This window comes from Pinus tabuliformis, chromosome Q, assembly GCF_031772625.1.
Source record: "Pinus tabuliformis cultivar Carrire ecotype Pingquan chromosome Q, CPIR1, whole genome shotgun sequence".
Classification (NCBI taxonomy): domain Eukaryota; kingdom Viridiplantae; phylum Streptophyta; class Pinopsida; order Pinales; family Pinaceae; genus Pinus; species Pinus tabuliformis.
In genome coordinates, this window is record NC_142296.1 from 1,354,812,077 (window position 1) to 1,354,834,092 (window position 22,016).

The 22,016-nt window shown below is 35.9% G+C and overlaps 1 pseudogene across 1 annotated transcript in view; it reads left to right on the top strand.

The window, feature by feature from the left end:
- Positions 1-1,728, top strand: part of LOC149224940 (putative E3 ubiquitin-protein ligase RING1b) — an 8,893-nt pseudogene extending 7,165 nt beyond the window's left edge. The window contains exons 2-5 of the transcript XR_016249713.1: positions 48-502; positions 725-835; positions 937-1,169; positions 1,294-1,728. The product of XR_016249713.1 is annotated as a putative E3 ubiquitin-protein ligase RING1b (transcript). The remainder of the gene's footprint in view (positions 1-47; positions 503-724; positions 836-936; positions 1,170-1,293) is intronic.
- Positions 1,729-22,016: the final 20,288 nt, after the last annotated feature.

Below are 22,016 nucleotides of genomic sequence, written 5' to 3' on the forward strand. Positions count from 1 at the left end.
TGTCAGAAAAGCACATGGTAAATTTGTGGTGTCCAGGGTCAGAGTAGGGTCAACAACAAGTGAAAAATAGAAGCAAACGCCCTAGGAGAAGCTCAGCTACCGATGGTGATGAAGGTGAAGACCTGAAACAATCTTTTTCTGATGATGAAGAACCTCAGCCACGCAGGTGGACACGGCGTAAAAGGAGAGCAGGAAGCTCCTTACCTGAAACCTCAGCTGACATGGATGTTGGCAATGGAGAAGAACCAGATGAAATCAATGATGAAGAAGCTGGTGAAAATAGCCAATCAACTGATAGCCAAGCAGAAGTTAACAGAGAAAGTCCTGATGCTTCTCCTGGAAATGCCAAAATGCTGAAGGTCTGGCTTGGGGCAAGGGTGGTGCAAGAAGCCATATGAAATATGCAAGTGTTAGGACTCACGCTAAGAATAACCGCTGTGCATATGTAGCTAAGATGGCCGATTATCTTTTGTCTAAAGCTCATCAGGAAATGGAGACCGAGGTAAAAGCAATTTCATAGTAAAATTTACTGTAACATTCAATGAATGGGCAGAGTATTTATTCCTCTTCATGTAAGCATGAATTAGCTTTCTTGATCTCAAGAGACAGAGAATCTGTACACCCCTTGGATAATGTACTTTTTTTAACTTCAATGTGACAGTTTGAAAATTGCTTCAAATGGAGAATGAAGTCTAATCCAACTATTGCCATTTGATTTTCACAGTATGACATACACTTCACATTGCTACCATTTGAGAATGAGGAAAAGATTCCCAGTCTGAGGAGGCCACACCTTTGCTGTCGACCAACTCTAACTGTGGAGCACATCTGTAAAGTATAACACAATCGAATATGGCTTTGTATTCTTCAAAATTAGGCATCTTTATATATATAATGTTTTATATACTGATTTGAATAGCTCACATGTTGCTCCAGTTCCTTTCTCGCTTCTGCTCTGTGCCCCTGAAGATTTAGAACTCATAGTTGAGAAGCAAAATAATTCAGCAAGCTTGGGTCAAAATGGTAAAATTCTTCAACACCCGGGCAAATTAGGAAAAGGAAAAGCTGTGCTTGGTGTATCCGATAGTGAAAAACTTGCCGAGGTCCTGAATCAAGAGGCAACATTGGCAGAAATCTTTGCTGCTTGCACAGAATGTCGGGGTAACCTGGTATTATAATTTATGAGAACCTTAACCTATTGTTTTTGTTGACTATGGTTTACCTTGTTCAGTTTTTGATGTTCTGTGGATACAGTTTTAATCCCTACTTACCTATTTGATCATGAATTTATAGGTCTTGATGTATCGCTGCAAAGACTGGCCCAGGAAATGCAAAGAAGAGTCAAATTAGGGTGGGTTTAATTCCACTGGAGATTACCATTTTTTATTCAATCTATTTTGATGTATAGAATTGGCCATGCTATGAGTTCAACTCTTCATTGGTTGCGCTTTGGTGGAATTCCCTTTGTATTGCAAGCTTTCCTGAAATGATTTCTAGTGAAAGCTGTTTTTAGTAGTCACATGTGAGGTAACATATGTACAAAATCCAGATGCAGCTCAAGTCAATGGAAAAAAATGTTATAGCCAACAGAACCACCAAAAAGCATAGTGTCCAAACACTACATTTAGTAAATGATCATTTGACAGAAATATTAAGCACTTTCCTATTCTTTTTTTAAAGAAAAGCATTAAAGTTAATCATCAATTAGTGAAGGATTCAAGACATTAAGGCTGGACATTTGATTTTTAAACAGTACAGCATTTGTGTCTCAAAGAATGCATCAGAGATGAGAACTGACTGACTGTCACAAGCAATGAACTACCGTTACGGATCTCTGTAATGGTGCTCCACAGATTGCTTGCTACTGCGACATCCCTATCTGCTGCCCTGGCCACTGTCTTCTATGAATGCAACTTGAACGTAGATATTCGGTAGAGTTGCCACTTCAAGAACACATAAATGTCCATCAAATGGGTCAAGGATGCCATATTATTGTCTAGGAACCTTTGAACATACAAGTTGAGCTCCATTGTTTAATCATCCTTGCACCCGTCCATAAAACTTTAAAAGACTGGTGTAGACCTCCAGAGTCCAAACAGCTTGCAAGATCTATATAAGAAGCAGCCCTCATCTACGCATTCAAGCATCAGCTTCCTCATCTTCTTCAAGAGTCAAATGGAACAAGCACATATTCCAAGGGCGTACCTTAGGAACCTACAAGCAAAGTATAAGAAGAAATACTGAAATACCTGTGTTGCCAGGGGATGTGTCCTTGTGGATGCATCCCACATACCAGATATGGGACAGCATCCCCGATGAAACTCGGGGGAACGATCCACAATTCCGATATTTACAGTCGAATCCCACTCCTCACATTCTCTTTTTGGGTGCGAGTTGGTCTTTGTGCTAGAAACAAAAACAAAAAAAAAAATCTTGTCTAAGCCGGTATGATTTGCATTTCATGCCATATGACATGTTAAATGAATCTGCCCAGTAAACTATCATAAGTCTGACCTGCATATCCCGTGCCCAACTAGCTGATTAGGGATTAATGAGTGTATTTTCTGTCCAGTAGCCATAAAATGGTTAGATTTGTCTTTTCTATTGCTTGGAAACCTGTTACATATATGCAATCAGAGCGTCAATGCCAAAATATTGATTGAATGGCAACTAACTTTCCTTATGATTTGCGTTTCCCAAAGATGTGTATTCTTGCCCCTAAATTTTGCAGAGCCATATAAATTGCAGAATGAGTTTGGTGTTATAATTCAGAGCACATGGTCGTCTGATTGAAGTTTTGGTCGTTTTACATAAATTTAGTTGTCTTTCAACAATTTTTTATATGTTTTAATATGCATACATATACATCCACTGCAGCTGCCAGCACCACACACCTTGATTTAAACAATAGCGTCGCTGCACCTGCACCCACGATCTCTGACTGGTTACAGAAATACAAAAACAAAGTATATATAGAGGATTTTTATATTATGGACAATGCAAATTTGTATGCCTGATACTACATACAGGTCATGCGAAGTGGAGATATACCTCGGCTTATATAAAAATAAATTTATTTATAGATTTTTTTTGTTTGGAGAGTTTTATTTGGTAAACATAATGATTGAATCATTTGAAAATCTAGAATTGCAGGCATTCCTTAGCGCCATCTTTTGCATCCATAACTAATATTTTAAATGTTTTGAATCCTGGTCACACGTCATCCAAATATTGAGATAAAGAGTATTTGGTTCAAATTTTAACAAAAAATTTGTAAAAAGTACAAGCAGAGATGCAGGGTTTACTATTTTATTAACAAAAATTTGGTAAAAGGTACAAGCAGAGATGCAGGGTTTACATTATATTAACAAAAAATTGGTAAAAGGTACAAGTAGAGATCCATTAGCAATCATTGCCTCGAGGCTCCACTGGGACCATCTGCCCTAAAAAAGGAAACAAGATAGTCCGTCAGAAGTCTGGGTGTAGGTCCAATACATTATTCAGGATAAACAAAACAGAAATGAATACAGCAGATCTTGTAGAGGTGACTGTGACTACCGCTCAGTTTTCTTTCTTGTTACTTTGTGTTTGGATTAAATATTTTGTATAATATTTGAAAGTTTATATATGTTATATTATATTGAAGTATTTAAAAAAAAATATTTTCACTTCTATATATATAATTGGGTTATTTAATCAATTATTTAGAACTTTGACTCCGATTCGGACGAGGGTCGACTCTAACCGGTATGCTCGATTTCAATGACTCAGTCGTTGTAAAAAATACATTAAATATTTATTTTTTATAAAAACACATATTTTTAAAGATTTTCATTCATGTTTCCAAACACACAGCATTAGAATATAGATAGAAGACAACATATGATCAAAGTAAGCTCATGAATATATCCATTATATCAAAATAGCACCCAGTGCACTATGCAATACATACATGATGATGATATAGAGATCAAAACAAAAACACATAACCAAGGAAGCTAGAAATGGTCTCTACAACAAAAGTCTGTGACCAGTACTATTGGCTACTACTAGAGTTGCCAACATCATCTGGCTCAGTGTTACTTGGGAGCGGGAGCGAAAGCGGGGAGCGGAGTGGGAGCAATATTTTCAGAAGCTCCCCGTTTGGGAGCGAATCCCAGAGGAGTTCGACAACCAATGTCACTAACATCAAGTACATAGAGGGATTGGTGTTCTTGATTAAATACGAGTTCCATACCCTAATACATGACAAAATTCAATGGAAACATTGCAATCCCCTAATCCTGAAAAACTGATAAGTCTACTGGATTTTGAATGAAATCTAAAATTCTACTTTCTCTATATGAAATCCAATGAGGTTGGAACCACTTTCAAACATCCTGAGTCAGTTCATGGTAATGTTAAAAATTTAAGTAAAAGGATGAAAATGAAGATTAACATTACCATGAATAGCATATCAATACTAGGGATCAAAGTCAGACAGGGAAAAAATAAATAAAAAAGCAGTTTTTTGGGGTTCACTGGCCGCTGTCTGTAACCCGGCGGGGTTGATACGGACTCGGCTGAGCTGGCTGGGTTAATACCGAGCCGACCGAGTTGTGTAACAACTCGGCCAGCTCAGTATTAAGCCGGCCGGCTGAACCAGTTCAATGGCCGGGTCAATTTTTTTTGACCAATTCGGACTAACTCCCGTCGAGTCGGTTCCGAGCCTGCCATGTTTAAAAACACTGTATTTAATATATTATTTTTGTTTTTTTATTAATTAATTATATATATATATATATATATAATTAATTAATTTTGATTTTTGCTGGTATATTTTTTATATTATAAAATTAATTTTGATTTTTGCTTGTATATTTTTTCCCTATTTTGATATAGGTATATGTTGTTTTACAACCTTTATGCTTATTAGATCAATACTAATCTTGATTTTTTTAATATAAATTTAACTTGTTAATTTTTTATTTAAAGTATAAAAATATTTTTTATTTAAGTTCTAGTGCTATTGAAATCGATTTCCAATTTTTTTAAAATAAATTTATTAATCTAGATTTTTAATATTTTTAATTTATAAAATATTCGTAATATTTATCATTTTTTAATTTATAGAAAAATGTTTTTATTTTTTTATTTTTTTAAATATAATTTAAATTATATTTAAAAGCGTTTGAATAATTAAATATCTATAATTTATAAATATTTTTTTACTATAAAAATTTATAATATTATTATTTTTCATATGATATAATTAATATTTTACTTGTGGGTGAACATGGTGCAAGTGGCATGGCTCGGTGTGGTTGGGACCCATGCGAAGGACGTGCGCTATAAATAGAAGGGGTGACCAAGATAATTGGCGTCAGGAGGTAGAAATCTAGAGAAGGCTGAGAGGTCATATAAACCTTGGATGGTCATTTGTTTTCTCCGTTTCTAGCCTCTTGGTATGGGTGATAACGTGGATGGTAAAATTGATGTTGATTATGCACAGGGCGCCAACCTGTGCATGCTTGTTTGCTCGATTAATTCGGCTCTGTTGTTGTAGTTCGCTGGTGGGAATTGCATTCGAATGTGCCTGTTTGGAATCCCTTTCACACATGTGGGATCCTGGGGATAGGTTTGTGGGCATTCACATTACATCTGTTAAGCGTTGGTCGGGGACATCGCTTGCTGGTCCAGTTCTTGGGGACCTGTTGTTGGCCAGTCTTTAGAAAACCCAACGGTGCTTCGGTAAGTTTATTATTGTGGACCTCTATCTGGACAAATCTTTCCTTCATTCTTGCGTCGCTCAATTGTTACTTGTGTTGCTTCTTTTTCCTTCACCGAAAGGGTGCTTTTCTATGGAGAAGATTTGAGCTAGGGCACTTTAAGCACTGGCTTTCTAGGTGTTGGGAGGTGGGAATTTGGTGTTTTATTGGCTGCAGTTGTCCTCTCAAGGGAAATTCTCCTCTCACTATTTGTAGCTTTAGTGCCCCAAAAGGGTGGGGGCAATGTTGGAAATTTGGGAGTGTAGTTTGGAAATGTGAGTTGGGTGGTTCGATAATTCTTCCGCCTGTGTGTTGTGACTTGGGGGTGTGTGGGTGTGGGTCTTGTGCTCGAGCCGCAACTGAGTCCCTTTTCTAATGTTTTGTTGTCAATTTTGTGATGTTGAGGCAGCGAGGTTGGGCCTGGAAAGGAATGGGGCCTTGTGGCCAACCAATGGATAGGGTTGGACAAGGGGGAGTAGTGGAGGATGATGGGGTTGTAGGTGTCGAGTTGGTGGGGGAATTGGCCCAAGATTGGGGTTAGTCCCCAAGTTGTGTTGACCAACCACCATCCATGGAATCCCTGGATGTGCAGATGAGGAGCATAATGGCCACCTTAGAGGAAATGAGACAACAAAGACATGATGACTGTAATGAGGTCATCACATTCATGAATGAATTGCAACAAAACCAGTGGGATATTCTTAATCGCCTAGCATCTTGGTGAAGGAGCCAGAGGCGCACCAACCACTGACTCAATGAGATGGAGGCATGCCTAGCTCATGTGGAATTCCATGCTCATAGGGATCCAAGACCTCCTGTTGCTTTGGGTGCTGGTCATGCACCTGATTTCCCCCATTGATCTACGATGATTGTTGGATGCCATCTTATTCTCTATGTTTTTTGGGCTATCTGGTCTTTTTGCTTTCAGAGATTATGTAAAACATGGCAATTTCTACTTAGTTTTTGCATCGCTCTCCTGGCCAACAAATCCGGTCGAGTGAGGTCAGGAGAGAAATGGGCTTCATGTTTATCCAATGTAATACTGTGACGAATTAATAGAAAATTTTGACTGACAAAAAAAAATATAATGAGTTTTTTTATATTTAAATGTTATTGAAGTGTAGACTAGTTGGTTTGAGTGGAGTTTAGTCCCTACCAGATTTCATGTTCAAATCTCATATGAGAGTTTTAGGATGAAAGCCATTTTTGGAGGAATTAAACTATTTCACAATTTTAGTAATAGTATTCCATTAATGGATTAACCAGCCTAGATCCATCTTAACTTTGGATCTATAAAGCGGTGATAGGGATGAATTATCTTGAGGTGCAAACCCCTTTTAGAGTGAAAAGAGATTTGATGCCTCTCTTGATACATCCAGAGTTAAGATGGATCTAGGCTGGTTTATTAATAGCCTTTAAATAGGTTACATTAGAAAAGAATATCATGGGAAAAACTATGGGTTAAGAATACCATCGATTGAATCCGAAAGTGTTTTTATTTTATTTTGTCTTATTTTTATTGAGTCAAAATGTTAGACATTGCAACATCTCTACCTTGATGAACAAGTTGAAGAGCAGTGCGCATGGAGACCTGGGATCACAACAAATAATCAAGTTGAATACTGCGCTCTATGGCAGGGCTTGGAATTAGCAAGGAATAAAAATATAAAGCGCCTTACAATGTTTGGAGACTTTATGCTAGTCATAAAACATTTAAGATTGCTTCCAAATATAAATGTCTCCTTTCATGCCTCTATTCAACATCGAATTTGGAGCCTTCTCAAGTATTTTGATCAAATTGAATTATTCCATATTCTTTGAAGACACAACACTTAGGTTGATTCATTGGCTAATAGAGGTGTTATATTAGATCAAGGAACATTAGAAAAAGGTGTTGGTATCACTTTCTATTCGCCATTTCCATGAATCAAAACTTTTATCATCATTGGTGCAAATGCATAATTCAATTTTTCAAAGCCACATCGTGGTAAATATATTGGTTGCAGTGCATCATTGTGGGCACGAAGCTTGGTCAAGCATTTAATCTCTTTGCGCAAGTTGGACTCCCAAAGGATATGGTTTTAATTAACTGCATTACTGATACCACAAACATGACATCTATTTCAGACTCCATATGGAGCCTTCCTAAGATGGAGCATGACTCCATGTGGCATCAGAGATGCCATTTTGGACGGTTTCAAGAAATGATATTTTAACGTCCACGAGACTAAAAATAGTCTATGGGACCATTAGTTTCCTGTTTTTCACCTTTTGCAATTCAATCATTTTCTTATTCAAATTGATGATGAGCTGGCCCAACCTTCCAAAAATCCCCTAGCTAAAAAGACAATGCCAAGAAATCAATGCTAACATATTCCCATAACTTTCTCTGATATTTTTGAAGGCATCACATTCCAAAATGAAATAATTTTCTAATTCCATTGCCCTAGATGTGTAAAGTATACCCACATGATCATTGCACAAGGTTCTTTTCCGCATTTTCCTCGTTCAATTCTCATTTCGCTCTACATGATTTGCAAATCTTTTCTCTCGTCGTTCCATCAATCTGGCATGAATTCCCTGTCGAGTTCCAATGTCATGGATCATAGGTTGTAGATCGCATTGGGCTATATTAATGAGCACAGAGGACTACAATTTCATGTAGATTTGGTTCCTTTTGAACATCGCGGACCCTTCGGTGTTGATAATTCTCTTGTGTCAATTCATTCTAGAGCGATGGAGCGGGACTTGGGTTACTCATTCAGTGAAGATTGAGGTTCTCTTTTCTCTCAGCTAGACAGGTTGCAAGCAAATTTGGAGGGGTTGTTGAAGGTTGTTCATCAAAAGGACATTGCAGTGGAGCATGCATGTCAAGCATACAAGGCACTTATGGATATGTATGAAGTATAGCAGGGATAGTTCGAGCAATTGTAGAAAGAATTGAGGTCTGAAATGGCAATTTTGAAGGAATGGGTGGAGAATTTGGAGAAACAGGGCACAAGAGGCATCATTTGTTGTAATGTAGTTTTTGAATATGGGTCTGAGCTGGAGCCGAAGTGCCCCAAGCATGCTGTAACCGAAAGAAAGAATAGACGGTTGTCATGGCATTGGAAAACTGCATGTATTGCCTTTTTTTATACAATTTATACTTAGTTTTTGATGTATTGTTGCTTTCAAGAGTTTTTAGGAATCTTTTGTTGGATATATGGTGAACATCTTTTTTGGATAAGTGTCTTCAGGAAGCTTCATCATAGTTGCAGTTTTGACAATATGAATAGCTAAATTCAAATTTATAGTGAAACTTATGTAATGGGAACTAGCCCAAATTCTAGGTTTTAAATTAATACAAATGCTATCGTTCCATTCGAAAGAAAAAAAAAGAAGCATAATCATTATAATAAAATATAAGAATATTTTTATTATATTTAAATATTATATTATATGACATGAATGACATTATATCACAACCAACCCAATGAGTGATGCAATATTGTCAAAAACAATTATCTTCTTTTACTGGTGCAAGTAAGTACACTTGCAATGTTAGGTCCCTATAATACTAGTGTATTCCCTCATTGTTATTGTCAGTGTAGCCCCCTTATTTTTATTTTCATGCTCATGTATTCCCCATATTGTTATTATTGTGCCCCATAGAAGCCCACTATTGTTATTGTTGTGCCCTAATATTATTATTGTTGTCGGCTATGATATATTGTGACTCCTTAGAAATGAGGTTTTGTCATTTGAATCATCTAAGAATTGTTCATTTATGTATTGTCAAAGAGGTTCCTCTTTGAAAAGGATAATTTTTAAGTTGTTAGTCTATTTATTTGTGAGCTTGTGGCATAACATTTGGTATTAGAGCTTTGAATTCTAGGGTTTCGCTTCTTCAAATAGGTCATCTTGGCATTTTCGCTATAATTTTTTTTCTACGAGGCTTCAGAAGCTGAAATTTTTACCACGTGGAGCCAAAATCTCAAAGAACTTCATGTAAAAATTTCAGATCTTGGTTCGCTATATTTTTGGAGATATGATGAGGAAGTTAAGGTTTTTGTGGACTCCAGAATTATGTCTCAAACATGTGACCTAGGGAAAATCGTCATAACTTTCGTTTCAGGCATCATATTTGAATTCTGTAAAAAGTGGTTAAAAGTGCACGAGTTGTAGTTTTTCATGTAGCAATTTCAGGGTTGAAGGTTGCAACAGTGACATGTTGCATCCCATACAACTTCGCTCTACTGAACCAATCCATAATCAGGTAATCATCGGATATTTGGCATAACTCTTTCTTGAATAATCCAATCTCGATCAGACTTGTGGGGTTGGAAAGAGGACTCAGAGAGCTACCATAAAAAAAAAATTCAGAACTTGGAGATCCGAAATTATATAGTTACAATCGTTTCAAAATCGAACGCCTAAAAGCAGACATGGAAGGTTTGAAAGAAGGTTTGACAAAGTTGCTACAAGAAATGTTTCCTAATAGTGAAAATATGTTAGATGAAACTATGATGAGAACAAAAGAAGTGTTAACCATGATTTCATAGACTCTTAACGTTGGATTGAAGACTCACCATATTCCAAAGATAAATATGAGGAAGTTTGATGGCAAGGATCCGGTAATATGGATACTACAGATAGAGCAATATTTTGATCTCCATAATGTGCAACACACACAAAAGATACAATTGCAATTTTATATTTAGAACCTAATCAATTTGTATGATATTGATGGCTTCTTTCTCGTAAACCACTTGTCACTTGGTCAAATTTTACGAAGGAAATGATAACACATTATGAAGATACAAAGAACAACACCTTCTTTAGCCAATTGATAAATCTCAAACAAAAGGGTTCAATGGCGGAGCACATTGAAGACTTCCAAAAATTGAATATAAGGGTAATGATATTCTAGAGGAACATATGATTGATGTCTTCATAGGGACTTTAAAAGATAACATTTAACATGAGGTTCGCCTTTGGGAATTTGATTCATTAGAGAAGGCATTCATGTTGGCAAGAAAAAATAAAAGCAAAATTATGGCAACAAGGAAGCCTACCACTCACAACTATAAAGATGGAAGTGTTGATGCCCCTAGCCTTCTACGACCTACAAGGTTGACACCACAACAATTGGAAGAAAAAAGAACAAAAGGGCTTTGCTACAATTGTGATAGAAAATACACTAAAGGTCATAAGTATGTTGAGAAGAAATTATTTTACATAGATTGTGAAGAGGAGGAAGAAAATGAACAAGAAACTTCAAAACAAGAGGATATACACCAGGAACCAACCCTGTAGAAAGAAGAAATGAATCCGACCATATCTTGGAATGCATTTGCAGGAATTACCTCTCCTCAAACTCTTAAGATAGACATATCAAGAAGAAAAAGGTAATAGTGTTGATTGATTCAGGTAGTACCAATAATTTTATTCATCATAAGACAGCCAAGATATTGAATTACTGTTGAAAAATGTGCAACAAGAAATGTTAAATTTAGAATGTGCTAAAAATAGACTTGCTAAAAATAGCATGTCTAAAAATAACAGTTTGGCCAGTGAGGTCAATGGCCACATTGGGTGAGAGGTGAAACTGCTAAAAATAGAAAGTTATAAAAATAACATTTTTGGGTCCCTTCCTATTTATAGTAGTCCCTAGTCTATCTATAGGAAGACAAATTAATTTTGGTCTTAACAGCAGTTAGAAATATTAATTAATTAATTCAGTTGAGTTAATTAGTTAAGGAAATTCGAATTTGAAGTCTTTGTCAGCATGCACATGTGTTGTCCCACTGATTGAGAAATTTATCCTTAATTTCCTCCACTGATTGAGGGAATAAGTATGAGTTCTATAATGAGAGAATCAGTTGACTTAGTTCTAACTAGTCAAGTCCAGTTAGATTATTTTAGCAAGTTGTTAAAATAATAAAATATAGTTTGTTAATGCTTGCATGCATGTGACAACTATTATTTTAGATAACTGGGAATTCACTCATGGATAACCGATGCATGTTAGTTCTGTCAGAGACCCAGTTGAGATCAGATGTGGGACAGTGTACTATCAGATGCTTGGATATTTCTAGTAAGTATTCCTTGCATGGAGAAGGATCTATTATAAGAGATTGGAGGACTTGTGGCCTATATATTGAGGCCTAGGTAGTCCATGATTTTCATCTTCTGATTGAAGATCATCAGAGTACCGAGAGAGAAAGATAGCTATTGAGCTGATTTTTCTTGTATTGTGAAGAGGATTTCCATTTAATTGATAATACAGTGTTGGGGTTTTATGCTGGTGCTTTCCCCAGTGATATATTCTGTGTTATGTGTGATTGATTTCTCTTGATCAATTATGCATGTTTCTATTTGATGTTGTTCATGAATTCGATTATGCTTCCGCTTAATGTTTTGTAGAAGTAGAACAAGTATTATGCTTTAGGACATTGCATATATCGGTTTGTTCTACAGGTGAAATTTCTACATGGTATCGGAGCTATCTGATTTGTAGGAAAAATTCTACAAATTTCTACATGTTATCAGAGCAAAGGTGATCAAAGGAAGAACAATATATTGAGAGGAGATTTCAAAGTTTTGAGTTTTGGGCCGAGAGTTTGCAAAGAAGATCTGAAAATTTCTGTACAAATTTTTCAGAAATAAATAGCAGATTTGGATTCTTTGCGGAAAAATACCAAAAAAAAAAGAAAAAAAAAAATCTGCTGAATCGGAGTTCGGATGAGGGAGATATCGCTGATTTAAAATCAGCGCCTTTGCTAGAAAATTTCGTGGCGGGAAAGTGGAAATAGATTGGTGTGCTAGCGAAGAACCTGTATGCACTTGAGGTACAAGATGCATGCAAAGCCTTGAGGAGCAAGGCAAAGGTTAGATACTTGGTGGTTGAGAGGGGGAGTAAATTACCTTTCAACATGTAGAGCCAGAAGAAGTCTCAGACAATTGTGGAGGAGCCACGATTAGTGCAGCAACTTCAAAAGGTTGTGGAGCAACCACAACTAGAGAAGCTGAGAGGAGATCGAGTAGAGACATCTACTCATGTAGAGACCTCCAGTAGGGGGAAACTTCGAGCTAGGTGGGCTGAGGGATCACATGTAGCCATACCTCCAGGTAGGAGGTGGGGCGATATAGAGTGATCGTCCCAAGGAGGAGGGGCAGGATCCTTGAGGTACCTAACCTCTTGGATGAGACCTTGCTACAGGATCCCCGATGTGGAGTAGCAGGAACTGACTGATTGGGTAGAGACAAATGCGGATGAAGCGGTAGAGAGAGCGACAGTGCAGGGAATCCCAGGACAACGCATAGCTAGCAAGCTGCAGCAATGCGAGAGGCACAAGTGTTTTGCACAGTGCTAGGTGGCACAGAGAGGTTTGCAATGGTGCGAGATGTATGGAGATGTTGCAGTAGCGCAGATGTCAGAGAAGGAGCACTTGTCAGCAGTTGGTAGAGCTTCAACATCATAGTACGTTCCTAGCACAACGGAGTGGTCAGTTGGGAGTGTTTTTGTTCCAAGTGTTGTTGGAACAAGTGGACCGGGTAGATGTGTTGCATGCAGAACATTCCAAAGTTACAGGATCAGGTTCGAGAGAAAGCCTTTCTTGTTGAGAAAAATGTGCAACAAGAAACGTTAAGTTTAGAATGTGCTAAAAGTAGACCTGCTAAAAATAGCAGTTTGGCCAGTGAGGTCATTGGCCACATTGGGTGAGAGGTGAAACTGCTAAAAATAGAAAGTTCTAAAAATAGCATTTCTAGGTCCCTTCCTATTTATAACAGTCCCTAGTCTATCTATAGGAAGTAAAATTAATTTTGGTCTTAATAGCAGTTGGAAGTATTAATTAATTAATTCAGTTAAGTTAATTAGTTAAGGAAATTCGAATTTGAAGTCTTTGTGAGCATGCACATGAGTTGTCCCACTGATTGAGGAATTTATCCTTAATTTCCTCCACTGATTGAGGGAATAAGTATGATTTCTATAATGAGAGAATCAGTTGACTTAGTTCTAACTAGTCACGTCCAGTTAGATTACTTTAACAAGTTGTTAAAATAATAAAATATAGTTTGTTAATGCTTGCATGCATGTGACAACTATTATTTTAGATAACTGAGAATTCACTCATGGATAATTGTTGCATGTCAGTTCTGTCAGAGACCCAGTTGAGATCAGATGTGGGACAGTGTACTATCAGATGCTTGGATATTTTTAGTAAGTATTCTTTGCATGAAGAAGGATCTATTATAGGAGATTGGAGGACTTGTGGCCTATATATTGAGGCCTAGGTAGTCCATGATTTTCATCTTCTGATTGAAGATCATCAGAGTACAGAGAGAGCAGGATAGTTGTTGAACTGATTCTTTTTGTATTGTGAAGAGGATTTCCACTTGATTGATAATACAGTGTTGGGGTTTTATGCTGGTGCTTTCCCCAGTGATATATTCTGTGTTATGTGTGATTGATTTCTCTTGATCAGTTATGCATGTTTCTACTTGATGTTGCTCATGAATTCGATTATGTTTCCGCTTAATGTTTTGTAGAAGTAGAACAAGTATTATGCTTGAGGAAATTGCATATATCGGTTTGTTCTACAGGTGAAATTTCTACATGGTATCGGAGCTATCTAATTTGTAGGAAAAAATCTACAAAATTCTACAATTACTTCCTATATCAAGCACCAGAGTGCCAAGTGATGGTTGCAAATGAAGGAACAATAAATTCCTCTATAAAGTGCCATAATATCACACTAACTATGAGGGATTATGTATTGAATATTCCAATGCTTTACATTCCAATGGGTGGTGTTGATGTTGTACTAAGAGTCCAATGGTTACAATCTTTGGGTATGATAGCTTTTAATTTTCAAGAATTTTTCTTGAATTTTTTTTTTGGAAGGAAAGGAAGTTGAATTAAGGGTATCGCAAGGAAACTAGGAAAATAATCAGCTCTAATGGCATGACAAAGCTTCTAAAGAAAGAACGGGGTGTAATTGAATAACTATGTTCACTAGAGGTTCCAACATTGAAATCATCTATTTCTCTAGATCTCCAAAAAGTATTGGACAATTGTTCCAAGGTATTTGAGGTTCCCAAAGGCCTCCCACCTATTTTTTATCACGATCATGCTATTCATTTGATTCCAGGAAGTACTCCTCCAAACATCGGGCCTTACAGATATCCCTATGCCCAAAAGAGTGACATTGAACGTTTTGTTGCAGAAATGTTAGAGGCCGGTATAATTCAACCTAGTCAAAGTTATTTCTCTGCTCCAGTAGTATTGGTGCACAAGAAGGATGGATCATGGCGCACGTGTCTAGATTATAGGGAGCTAAACAAACTCACTATTAAAGATAAATTTCTCATTTCTGTCATCGATGAGTTATTGGATGAATTACATGGCGAAATTTACTTCACCAAGTTGGATCTTCGTTCAGGATATCATTAAATAAGAATGAAGACTGAAGACATTTTGAAAACAACATTTAGAACTCATGAGGGTTATTCTGAATTTTTGGTCATGCCTTTTGGCCTTACCAATGCACCTTCTACATTTGAGAGTTTGATGAATTCCATTTTCAAACCCTTCCTTATAAAATCTGTGTTAGTATTTTTTGATGATATACTAATCTACAACAAGTCTTGGAAGGATCATGTTCAACATGTTGACAAGGTGCTCAAACTATTGGAGGAGAAACAATTATATGCAAAAACCTCCAAATGTTTCTTTGGAGTACAAGAGGTGGAATATCTGGGTCATTGTATCTCATGAGGGTGTTAAGGTAGACTCTAACAAAATTAAAGCCATTAAGGAATGGAAAATCCTCACATCCATAAAGCACATGCGAGGATTTCTCGAGTTGATAGGGTATTATCGCAAGTTTGTTAATAATTATGGGATAATAATAGCACCTCTAACAACATTACTGAATAAAGATGCATTTTCTTGGACTCCATAAGCAACTAAGGCCTTTGAACATCTTAAAGAGGCAATTTGCCAAGCAACAGTCTTAGCTATGCCAAAGTTCACAGAAACCTTTATTGTGGAATGTGATTCCTCAGGAAATGGAATTGGTGTTGTTTTAATGCAAGAGGGAAGACTCGTTGCTTTTGAAAGTTGTCCAATTAAAGGAAAGTATTTACACAAAATTATTTATGAGAAAGAAATGTTTGCAAAACTACATGCACTTAAGAAATGGAAACCTTACCCAATGGGAAGACACTTCAAGCTAAAAAAAGATCATGATAGTCTTAAATACTTTTTTAGAACAAATATTATCTTCTGAAGAGTACCAAAAATAGGTCACAATGATGTTGGGTAATGACTTTGAAATCATCTACGAAAAACGGAAGCAAAATGTTGTTGCAAACGCACTCTCAAGAAGGACGAGGATGTGGAAACATTGCTTTGTGCAATCTCTATTATCCAACCATATTGGGTAATCGAAGCAAGGGATGAATGGAAGAATGACGAAGAAGTGTGGGAAATCATTCAAAAGTTGCATCAAGATCCCAGTACATATGATACATTTAGCTGGAAAAATGATTCCTTATGGTTCAAATATCGCTTATACATTTGTAATAATTTCTAACTCAAACAAAAGATTCTTCTAGAATTTCACACCTCTCCCTTAGGAGGGCACTTGAGATTTTTAAAAACTTACCACAAGGTTAAGAAGGAATTTTTTTGGGATGGCCTTAAATCTGATATTCAAAAGTTTGTGGCTAAATGTTTGGTTTGCCAACAAAATAAAGTTGAGACAATTAAGATCCTGTGTCTGTTACAACCTTTATCCATTCCAAGTCAACGTTGGGAGCAGGTTTCAATGGATTTTATCACATGTTTACCCAAGTCCGAACGAAAGAGTGTCATCCTGGTGGTAGTTGATAGACTTACCAAGTATGTACACTTTTGTGCATTATCTCATCCATTTAAAGCCAATACAGTTGCTACTGCATTTATGGAAACAATTCAAAAGCTACATGGAAACCCAAAGATTATTGTAAGCGAAAGAGATCCCATTTTCACACGAAATTTTTGGACGAAATTATTTTCTTGTTTGGGTACTCAATTAGTTCATAACTCATCTTATCATCATCAACCCAATGGGAAAACTGAGATAGTGAACAAATGTTTGGAAGGATATCTTTGTTGCTTTTTATTTGATAAACAAATGCAATGGGTCAAGTGGTTACCTCTGGTTGAATGGTGGTATAACACTTCCTTCTATACTACATCAAAAATGACCCCATTTATGGTACTTTATGGATATCATCCACCATCCATCACATCATCTTTAAAATAAAATTCTAAGGTTTAATCAGTGAAAGATCACATCAAGCATCAACAACAAGTTCTCCAACTCTTAAAGGATAACCTCACTTTGGCGCAGAATAGAATGAAACAACAAGTAGATCAACATCGTAGTGAAAGAAGTTTTGATGTAAGCGATTGAGTATTTTTACGACTACAACCATACAAACAAATGTCCCTCAAACAAGCTAAGAAAGATAATAAATTATCACCAAAGTATGATGGTACTTACAAGGTGTTGCAAGTAATGGTACTATGACATACAAATTGGAGCTTCCTGCATCTTCCCGAGTGCACCCAGTTTTTCGTGTTTCATGCTTAAAGAAGGTTATAGGTGACAAGCTCCCAATTCAAACAATATTGTCAGAACTTGACGAGGAAGGAAAAATCATATTGGAACCTGAAGCAATCACGGAAATAAGAACTCAAAAGCTACGAAATCGATCAATTTCATAGTATCTCATCAAGTGGAAGAACTTACCAGCTGAAGATTCCACATGGGAGGATGAGAATTTTATATAGAAGCATCTAGAGCTACTCAAGCGTTGAGGACAACACTTTTTTAAAGGAGAGGGTCATGTTAGGTCCCTATAATACTAGTGTATTCCCTCATTGTTATTGTCAGTGTAGCCCCTTTATTGTTATTGGTGTGCCCATGGAGTCCCCATATTGTTATTTTTTTGCCCAATAGAAGCCCACTATTGTTATTGTTGTGCCCTTACATTATTATTGTTATGTCAACTCTGATTATATTGTGACCCTTTAGATTCCTATATATAGAAAGGATGTTTTGTCATTTGAATCATCCCAAAATTGTTCATTTATGTAATGTAAATGAGGTTTCCCCCTAGAAAAATATAATTTTTAAGTCGTTGATCTATCTATTTGTGAGTTGATTGCATAACATGCAACTTATGTGGTTGGGTATGGGTTATGCAATCACCTTATTTTATTGGTTTATAATTAATATTTTTTTATTATAATTTGTTATATATATATATATATATATATATATATATATATTATTAGAAGGATATGGTATGTGTAATTTAGAAAATTAAGATAGAAATTTCATTAAAAAATATAAGTTTAAGTTTAATAGGTTTTTTAAAATTAAAATTAGTATAAATATATCTTATTTTTCGATTTACCAAGTGTTGAGGGATCAAATCTTTCAAGATATAAACTTCTTTTTGAGGGAAAATTTTGAAGAAAGATGTGTACCTTGAGAGGTTTAATTCATTTAGATGCTTAATAGATTAGAAGTTAAGATGAATCTATGTTGTTTTACATTTTTATTTTATTAAACGTAATAATATCTGTGTGTGTGTGTGTGCGCGCGCGCGCTCGCACGCACTTGGCATTTTTGTTCCCTCTATAACAAATATGGATGATTATTTTAATGTATAGATACTATTTAACTTTTATGCATGTTAAAAGGGACAGTAACAAAATTGTTGATCTCCTAGCAAACATTGGAGTTGATCAGGACCAAATCCTACATTACGACCCTCTCAACATCATCGATGATCACAATCAACTGCAAATTTGCACTGACCTAGTGCACAAGGAAGCTCAATCCCCGAATGCAGGTGGTAATTAACAGCAATATGCGATTGCGATCAGATCGCAATTTCGGCGGATCGTAGAATGGGGAGACCAAAGGGCAAGGCCTTAACATATAGCGATATGTGATTGTGAACAAATCGCATCGAAATATCGCATCGGAGGAAACCAAGGGGCGGAGCCTTCACACCTTCATATGTGTGATGTGATGATGCGACTCGATGGAGGATCACAGAATGGGGAGACCAAAGGGCAAGGCCTTTACATATAGCGATATGCGATTGCGATCAGATCGCATCGCAATATAGCATCGGCAGAAACTAAGGGGCGGAACCTTTACACCTTCATATGTGCGATGCGATGACACGGACCCAACGGCGGATCGCAGCATGGGGAGACCAAAGGGCAAGGACTTTACATATAGCGATATGAGCTTGCGATCAAATCGCATCGCAATCTCGCATTGGCGGAAACCAAGGGACGAAGAATAGGTAGGGGCTGCCTGATGATAGTTTGAGGCCGGTTATGGCTGCCCAGGTGTTCATTATCTGGTTTTTTTGTTTTTTGCTAGTGTTGCTTGGGTTCTGGTTCCTATCTGGACTAATCGTTAAGGAACCATCTTACTGGTTCTTTGTGGGGTCTGGACTTGAGAAGTGATACCATTTTTTAGGTTTCTGCTCTCACTGGATCGGTTTCCCCAATGTTGGGGCAGTCCAGATTTTGTTGATACTCTACGATACCTTGGTCGAGGCCTTGTCCTCTTTGTATCTTTCTGTACATATTAATAGATTACTTTTACTTAGAAAAAATGTATAGATACTATTTATATTTTATAATGTTTCACATCTCTATATATAGATATATATTCTTATTTCTAATTATATGCTTATTAATTAAATGTATTAAGTTATCTCTTTTAATTTTAATCTTTGAACATCTCCCCATATTGAATTATAGATATGTCATACTCTAATAACAATTATCACAAATGTCGTTTATGGATTTAAAATTCATATATTAAATTTTTAATATAATAGACACACACACACACTATGTGGTTCAAGAACCCTGGAGACCAGTGACCACTACGTCCATAGAATATTTATACCAAGTAAATCCACCGAAAGGGGTCACTTCTTGTCGTCTCAACCACGGACCCTGACCCTGAGGGTGTCGGGAGAATTGTACTCGTGACCTCTCAATAGCAAAGGTTTTTTAATGACAGGGACTCAACCAATTGAGCTAACCCTCGAGGCCACACACACGCACATAGTTTGATAGGTTATGTGGATCTTCAAAGGATTGGCGTGCTTAACCTATGTCTTGAGTAGCCGCGACCTAGGGGTATCTAGGCCATCAAAATCACTCAGAGATTACACCTATTTTGGGCCACACCAACCCTTAGCATGGATGGATTTTTTCCCACAAGAGTTTCAAATGGTGACATTTACAACACAGAGTGCCTTAATAGAACATTGTGTCACGGTTTGCTCTATGCCCCATGGGAGATATATATATATATATATATATATAAGTTTGGTAGAATCTTTCTAAGATTATATGTTATATTTAATAGTAATTTTCATAAAATGTCATTTATAGAACGTGAGGAAATCTTCATAGAATTTCTCTGATAAATAAAATTTAACCTAATAGGTTAACTTAATAAATTCAAGCAGATTAGATTTAAGGTGGAGATCACTCAAAGGTCATAGATTCATGTTTGGTAGAGTTCCTTTCAGTTAGGAGTACATGTATTCTAACAACATTTACTTCATATTCCATTTAGGAATGTAACGAGTTGCCCACCAACAACAATGAGACTGCAGAAAAATGTGCTTGAGATTAACAAAGAAGGACATGAAGACCTTGAATGCATACCACGAACCTTGAAGCATGGACGAAGCCACCAAGAGAATGTGAAGAGGCACAAAAGGGGGTTTTTAACCCCATCCCCTCAATGCTTCATCGAGGAGGACGTCACAGAAGATGGCCCAACCTATGGCACACCTCCCATAAACCTGATAAAAAAAACCTTTGTAGCAACAAGAAGGCAGCAAAAGGAACCCTGAGAAACCTCACAAACAATGAGAAGGTGACTAAAGAACATATTCGGTCGAAGAAAACATGAAATATAGCCTTGATGAGCTTCATCTCCTCTACAACTCCACTAATAAATTGAACCTCAAGAGCAACAATTATCACCTCGAAAAAAAACTCGCGGTTGGAGAAAAAAACAAAAATCAAACATCTAAAGTTAATCACTCACCCTAAAAAACCAAAAATCCAAAAATAAATTAACATTTTAAAATATATCATCTTTAATATTTAATATTAAAACTTAAGTTTGAATATAGATACAAATATTAATATATATGTAAATTTGTAACTACATGAAAACAAATCATCTATATACCTAATATGCTTGCTTGTGATCACAAATAAATATTATACACATTTTCATTTAGCTCACATATTTCAGCAAACATTTTCAGGGAAATGCTTGAGATTATAGGGATATGGAGAATACGTTTAAATATATAAATAATTATATATATATATATATATATATATATATATATATATATATATACGTTTTATTTTGTGCAAGTGTATAGTTTTATTGTGTTAAGTGTATAAATGTGAAGGGTAAATTAAGTATAATTTTGTTATATTAAAGTTATATGAGTTTAGGAAGTTATAAATAAAGTTAATTTGGATTTTTTAAACTTAAGGGTATATGTTTATGGAATTTATTTTTGATAATTAATTATAAAATGTTAAGTAGTTTTTGAAAGTGGTTTTTTGAAATATATGAAAACTTATATTTCGCAGTGATTTGAAGTGATTGGGGTGATGACTAATATCAAGTTATGATAAACATATTTGGCGTGTGGGAAGTGATTAGGGTGATAATGACTAACATAAGTTATGATAAACATATTTCGCATGTGGGATTTCCCAAATGTTAAATATTATTAATGTAATTTTTGCCTAAATTATTGTAATGGTATTGACAAGGTATCATCAAATCTTATTTTTAAGTATGAAAGTGGATTGAGCTTTTTTTTTTATATTTACCTTTTATAAAAAAAGAGATTTTGATAATTAATTAAAAAAAAAGTTTTGATAATTAATTACAAAATGTCAATTAGTTTTTGAATAGTTTTTTTTTAAATTTTATGGGAAAAGTATATAAAAAATTATATTTAGTAGCAATTTGAAATTATTGTGGTGATAATGATTTTTTTGCCAAAAAAAAATCTTAATTTCCATTATCAAAAAGAAAATTACATATTGTATCATCTGCATAAAGGATATGCTAATTATCAGAGATGGACCAAGCCATCTATCTAGTGTCATGTTCAGATAAGACCATAAATATTTACATAAAAGAC